The sequence below is a fragment of the Somniosus microcephalus genome, unplaced genomic scaffold (genome assembly GCF_052327205.1).
Source record: "Somniosus microcephalus isolate GS21.2 unplaced genomic scaffold, FLI_Smic_1.0 unresolved_chr9, whole genome shotgun sequence".
Lineage (NCBI taxonomy): Eukaryota > Metazoa > Chordata > Chondrichthyes > Squaliformes > Somniosidae > Somniosus > Somniosus microcephalus.
Genome location: NW_028225187.1, coordinates 5,331,434 through 5,338,550, shown reverse-complemented (window position 1 = coordinate 5,338,550; position 7,117 = coordinate 5,331,434). Strand labels below are relative to the sequence as shown.

At 45.7% G+C, this 7,117-nt stretch overlaps 2 non-coding genes across 2 annotated transcripts; both read right to left on the bottom strand.

Moving 5' to 3' along the window:
• Positions 1-4,001: 4,001 nt before the first annotated feature.
• On the bottom strand, positions 4,002-4,073 carry trnat-cgu (transfer RNA threonine (anticodon CGU)). Its single transcript has one exon. It is a non-coding gene; the product is annotated as a tRNA-Thr (tRNA).
• Positions 4,074-6,043: 1,970 nt separating this feature from the next.
• trnat-cgu (transfer RNA threonine (anticodon CGU)) lies at positions 6,044-6,115 on the bottom strand. The gene has a single exon. It is a non-coding gene; the product is annotated as a tRNA-Thr (tRNA).
• Between the last annotated feature and the right edge of the window lie 1,002 nt (positions 6,116-7,117).

Here is a 7,117-nt window from a genome sequence, read left to right as displayed (position 1 = left end):
GTCGGCTGGTGCAAAATGCCGGCTGGTGTTTAGCTTCCGATGCCCCACGGTGCTGTGTGTTAGCGAGACAAATTTCAGCATCCAGGCTGTGTTGAAAGCTACAGCACGGCCGTCAAACAGCCCAGAGACCCGGACCCCGCAGCACCCGTGTTGGCAGGCTCACATGGCTGCGTAATTTCACAAGGACACTCAGTATTACTCCACCGACAATGGGACAGACACAAAATGACACACAGAAAACTAGCAAGGGTCTTTCTCGCCACACAAAGGGAGGGATAGAGAAATACACTGAATAAACAAGAGAGACAGAGAGAGAGAGACAGACCGAATAACACAAGGGAGAGACAGAGACTGAGGGAAATCCGGGACTTCGGGAGAAACAGAGAGGGTTTGTAGACAGACAGGGAAACGGAGACTGAGATGCGGAGATAGACTTGCATGAAGGTGCTTTCTGCTGTGTAAAGAAATTCCCTGTTGTGTAAAGATGTTCCCCGTTATATAAAGTTGTTCACTGTTGCGTAAAGATGTTCTCTGTTGTGTAAAGGTTTTCCCTGTTGTTTAGAGATGTTGTCTGCTTTGTAAAGATGTCCGATATTGAGTAATGTGTTTCCTGTTGTGTAAAGGTTCTCCGTGTTGTGCAACGGTGTTCCGTCTTGTGTGAAGGTATTCCTTGTTGTGTAAAGGCCGAAGACCACCATCTGGTGCTGGAGAGGCGGCGCTGCAGGAATGCGTTGAGAGAAAGGGGAAGGCCAAGGCTGCTCCAAGTTTGCAGCATTTGCAGCTTATGTTGGTGCGAATAACGTGATTAGAAAGTTGTGTGGCAGATTCTTGTGTTTACTGCAAGAAGGAAGTTGCTGTAAGTAAAGTGTAAAGTGTGATAAATAAAACCTGACGCATTGAGCCTGAAATGTATCATAATTATAAGAGGAGAGAACAATAGGAAAAGTTTGCCCAGCGAATCACAACTTCCTCAGACTAATGATATGAAAAACACATCTGACTCACATCCTGAAGTCAGAGTCCAGATCCCACCCAGCCTTTTTTTTACAGAATGGATCTTCTCTTAACCATGTCTTAATGTAACTTTCACTGTCTGGATAGGTTAGATTGAACAAAAGATACTCGTGTTACATTAATCGGATTGGAGCACAGGAGCAAATGGGAGGGGCTGTTGAGCCGGCAAGATTGGAAGGGCGAACGGGGAAACGACGGAGAGATGGTGGGTTCGAGTTTGACAGCAATGGGGGGCGCGGTCGGTAGATTGTAAGAAATGGACGAAACAAAATTGTAAAAGTGGTGCATATCTGAATAAGTGAGAGGCAGCAGGTGTGGAGACGAGTGAGTGAACGAGCTGAATTCAGTTGGTTGGGTGGCGGTGTTTGTCGTGTTCGGGACGGTGTTCAGGCCAATTATGCACAAGAGGAAATTCTGCAATCAGATCTATCTGCCAATAACAACTGAAGGAAAATGTGACAAAATACTGAACAAAACCGCCGTGCCTGCACGGTTTACGGCTGTTGGCCAAGCGACGAAATTTACGAATGCCGCAATATCAGGCAGTAGTGGGATTCGAACCCTCACCCCCGAAGAGATTGGAATTTTGATCCAGCGCCTTAGACCGCTCGGCCACGCTACCTCATCGAATATATCTGGAATCTGAAACTAGTGACTGGTGATTGAAAAGTGGCTTGGTCTTGTAAGTAAAAGGGGAAACAAAAGGAAATTAAATTCGTGATCGGCAAACTCTCTTCTGATGCAACCCACTAGATCAGAAGAAGCTACCTGTTCACAGGGCAACACTGACAAATAGATCTTTGTTGGAACACACCCTTTGTAAATTTAATTAATAATTTATCCCTGTTGTGTATTGCAAGCAGGAAGTTGTTGTAAGTAAAGTGTGATAAAATCAGTGCGATTTGATTGTGTGTAGCAAAAGAGGTTTTTATTGTTGGTGTAAATAAGAATGCTAATAGCAGAGGATGGTTTTGATCCATCGATCATCTGGGTTACGGGCCCAGCACGCTTCCGCTGCGCCACTCTGCTGTCGGCTGGCGCAGAATGCTGGCTGGTGTTTAGCTTCCGATGTCCCACGGTGCTGTGTGTTAGCGAGACAAATTTCAGCATCCAGGCTGTGTTGAAAGCTGCAGCATGGCCGTCAAACAGCTCAGAGACCCGGACCCCGCAGCATCCGTGTTGGCAGGCTCACACGGCTGCGTAATTTCACAAGGACACTCAGTATTACTCCACCGACAATGGGACAGACACAAAATGACACACAGAAAACTAGCAAGGGTCTTTCTCGCCACACAAAGGGAGGGATAGAGAAATACACTGAATAAACAAGAGAGAGAGAGCGAGAGAGACAGACCGAATAACACAAGGGAGAGACAGAGACTGAGGGAAATCCGAGACTTCGAGAGAAACAGAGAGGGTTCGTAGACAGACAGGGAAACAGAGACTGAGATGAAGAGATAGACTTGCATGCAGGTGCTTTCTGCTGTGTAAAGAAATTCCCTGTTGTGTAAAGATGTTCCCCGTTATATAAAGTTGTTCACTGTTGCGTAAAGATGTTCTCTGTTGTGTAAAGGTTTTCCCTGTTGTTTAGAGATGCTGTCTGCTTTGTAAAGATGTCCGATATTGAGTAATGTGTTTCCTGTTGTGTAAAGGTTCTCCGTGTTGTGCAACGGTGTTCCGTCTTGTGTGAAGGTATTCCTTGTTGTGTAAAGGCCTAAGACCACCATCTGGTGCTGGAGAGGCGGCGCTGCAGGAATGCGTTGAGAGAAAGGCTGCTCCAAGTTTGCAGCATTTGCAGCTGATGTTGGTGCGAATAACGTGATTAGAAAGTTGTGTGGCAGATTCTTGTGTTTACTGCAAGAAGGAAGTTGCTGTAAGTAAAGTGTAAAGTGTGATAAATAAAACCTGACGCATTGAGCCTGAAATGTATCATAATTATAAGAGGAGAGAACAATAGGAAAAGTTTGCCCAGCGAATCACAACTTCCTCAGACTAATGATATGAAAAACACATCTGACTCACATCCTGAAGTCAGAGTCCAGATCCCACCCAGCCTTTTTTTTACAGAATGGATCTTCTCTTAACCATGTCTTAATGTAACTTTCACTGTCTGGATAGGTTAGATTGAACAAAAGATACTCGTGTTACATTAATCGGATTGGAGCACAGGAGCAAATGGGAGGGGCTGTTGAGCCGGCAAGATTGGAAGGGCGAACGGGGAAACGACGGAGAGATGGTGGGTGCGAGTTTGACAGCAATGGGGGGCGCGGTCGGTAGATTGTAAGAAATGGAAGAAACAAAATTGTAAAAGTGGTGCATATCTGAATAAGTGAGAGGCAGCAGGTGTGGAGACGAGTGAGTGAACGAGCTGAATTCAGTTGGTTGGGTGGCGGTGTTTGTAGTGTTCGGGATGGTGTTCAGGCCAATTATGCACAAGAGGAAATTCTGCAATCAGATCTATCTGCCAATAACAACTGAAGGAAAATGTGACATAATACTGAACAAAACCGCCGTGCCTGCACGGTTTACGGCTGTTGGCCCAGCGACGAAATTTACGAATGCCGCAATATCAGGCAGTAGTGGGATTCGAACCCTCGCCCCCGAAGAAATTGGAATTTTGATCCAGCGCCTTAGACCGCTCGGCCACGCTACCACATGAAAGCTGTCTGGAATCTGAAACTAGTGACTGGTGATTGAAAAGTGGCTTGGTCTTGGAAGTAAAAAGGGAAACAAAAGGAAATTAAATTCGTGATCGGCAAACTCTCTTCTGATGCAACCCACTAGATCAGAAGAAGCTACCTGTTCACAGGGCAACACTGACAAATAGATCTTTGTTGGAACACACCCTTTGTAAATTTAATTAATAATTTATCCCTGTTGTGTATTGCAAGCAGGAAGTAGTTGGAAGTAAAGTGTGATAAAATCAGTGCGATTTGATTGTGTGTAGCAAAAGAGGTTTTTATTGTTGGTGTAAATAAGAATGTTAATAGCAGAGGATGGTTTTGATCCATCGATCTCTGGGTTACGGGCCCAGCACGCTTCCGCTGCGCCACTCTGCTGTCGGCTGGTGCAAAATGCCGGCTGGTGTTTAGCTTCCGATGCCCCACGGTGCTGTGTGTTAGCGAGACAAATTTCAGCATCCAGGCTGTGTTGAAAGCTACAGCACGGCCGTCAAACAGCCCAGAGACCCGGACCCCGCAGCACCCGTGTTGGCAGGCTCACACGGCTGCTTAATTTCACAAGGACACTCAGTATTACTCCACCGACAATGGGACAGACACAAAATGACACACAGAAAACTAGCAAGGGTCTTTCTCGCCACACAAAGGGAGGGATAGAGAAATACACTGAATAAACAAGAGAGACAGAGAGAGAGAGACAGACCGAATAACACAAGGGAGAGACAGAGACTGAGGGAAATCCGGGACTTCGGGAGAAACAGAGAGGGTTTGTAGACAGACAGGGAAACGGAGACTGAGATGCGGAGATAGACTTGCATGAAGGTGCTTTCTGCTGTGTAAAGAAATTCCCTGTTGTGTAAAGATGTTCCCCGTTATATAAAGTTGTTCACTGTTGCGTAAAGATGTTCTCTGTTGTGTAAAGGTTTTCCCTGTTGTTTAGAGATGTTGTCTGCTTTGTAAAGATGTCCGATATTGAGTAATGTGTTTCCTGTTGTGTAAAGGTTCTCCGTGTTGTGCAACGGTGTTCCGTCTTGTGTGAAGGTATCCCTTGTTGTGTAAAGGCCGAAGACCACCATCTGGTGCTGGAGAGGCGGCGCTGCAGGAATGCGTTGAGAGAAAGGGGAAGGCCAAGGCTGCTCCAAGTTTGCAGCATTTGCAGCTTATGTTGGTGCGAATAACGTGATTAGAAAGTTGTGTGGCAGATTCTTGTGTTTACTGCAAGAAGGAAGTTGCTGTAAGTAAAGTGTAAAGTGTGATAAATAAAACCTGACGCATTGAGCCTGAAATGTATCATAATTATAAGAGGAGAGAACAATAGGAAAAGTTTGCCCAGCGAATCACAACTTCCTCAGACTAATGATATGAAAAACACATCTGACTCACATCCTGAAGTCAGAGTCCAGATCCCACCCAGCCTTTTTTTTACAGAATGGATCTTCTCTTAACCATGTCTTAATGTAACTTTCACTCTCTGGATAGGTTAGATTGAACAAAAGATACTCGTGTTACATTAATCGGATTGGAGCACAGGAGCAAATGGGAGGGGCTGTTGAGCCGGCAAGATTGGAAGGGCGAACGGGGAAACGACGGAGAGATGGTGGGTTCGAGTTTGACAGCAATGGGGGGCGCGGTCGGTAGATTGTAAGAAATGGAAGAAACAAAATTGTAAAAGTGGTGCATATCTGAATAAGTGAGAGGCAGCAGGTGTGGAGACGAGTGAGTGAACGAGCTGAATTCAGTTGGTTGGGTGGCGGTGTTTGTCGTGTTCGGGACGGTGTTCAGGCCAATTATGCACAAGAGGAAATTCTGCAATCAGATCTATCTGCCAATAACAACTGAAGGAAAATGTGACAAAATACTGAACAAAACCGCCGTGCCTGCACGGTTTACGGCTGTTGGCCCAGCGACGAAATTTACGAATGCCGCAATATCAGGCAGTAGTGGGATTCGAACCCTCGCCCCCGAAGAAATTGGAATTTTGATCCAGCGCCTTAGACCGCTCGGCCACGCTACCACATCAAAGCTGTCTGGAATCTGAAACTAGTGACTGGTGATTGAAAAGTGGCTTGGTCTTGGAAGTAAAAAGGGAAACAAAAGGAAATTAAATTCGTGATCGGCAAACTCTCTTCTGATGCAACCCACTAGATCAGAAGAAGCTACCTGTTCACAGGGCAACACTGACAAATAGATCTTTGTTGGAACACACCCTTTGTAAATTTAATTAATAATTTATCCCTGTTGTGTATTGCAAGCAGGAAGTAGTTGGAAGTAAAGTGTGATAAAATCAGTGCGATTTGATTGTGTGTAGCAAAAGAGGTTTTTATTGTTGGTGTAAATAAGAATGTTAATAGCAGAGGATGGTTTTGATCCATCGATCTCTGGGTTACGGGCCCAGCACGCTTCCGCTGCGCCACTCTGCTGTCGGCTGGTGCAAAATGCCGGCTGGTGTTTAGCTTCCGATGCCCCACGGTGCTGTGTGTTAGCGAGACAAATTTCAGCATCCAGGCTGTGTTGAAAGCTACAGCACGGCCGTCAAACAGCCCAGAGACCCGGACCCCGCAGCACCCGTGTTGGCAGGCTCACATGGCTGCGTAATTTCACAAGGACACTCAGTATTACTCCACCGACAATGGGACAGACACAAAATGACACACAGAAAACTAGCAAGGGTCTTTCTCGCCACACAAAGGGAGGGATAGAGAAATACACTGAATAAACAAGAGAGACAGAGAGAGAGAGACAGACCGAATAACACAAGGGAGAGACAGAGACTGAGGGAAATCCGGGACTTCGGGAGAAACAGAGAGGGTTTGTAGACAGACAGGGAAACGGAGACTGAGATGCGGAGATAGACTTGCATGAAGGTGCTTTCTGCTGTGTAAAGAAATTCCCTGTTGTGTAAAGATGTTCCCCGTTATATAAAGTTGTTCACTGTTGCGTAAAGATGTTCTCTGTTGTGTAAAGGTTTTCCCTGTTGTTTAGAGATGTTGTCTGCTTTGTAAAGATGTCCGATATTGAGTAATGTGTTTCCTGTTGTGTAAAGGTTCTCCGTGTTGTGCAACGGTGTTCCGTCTTGTGTGAAGGTATTCCTTGTTGTGTAAAGGCCGAAGACCACCATCTGGTGCTGGAGAGGCGGCGCTGCAGGAATGCGTTGAGAGAAAGGGGAAGGCCAAGGCTGCTCCAAGTTTGCAGCATTTGCAGCTTATGTTGGTGCGAATAACGTGATTAGAAAGTTGTGTGGCAGATTCTTGTGTTTACTGCAAGAAGGAAGTTGCTGTAAGTAAAGTGTAAAGTGTGATAAATAAAACCTGACGCATTGAGCCTGAAATGTATCATAATTATAAGAGGAGAGAACAATAGGAAAAGTTTGCCCAGCGAATCACAACTTCCTCAGACTAATGATATGAAAAACACATCTGACT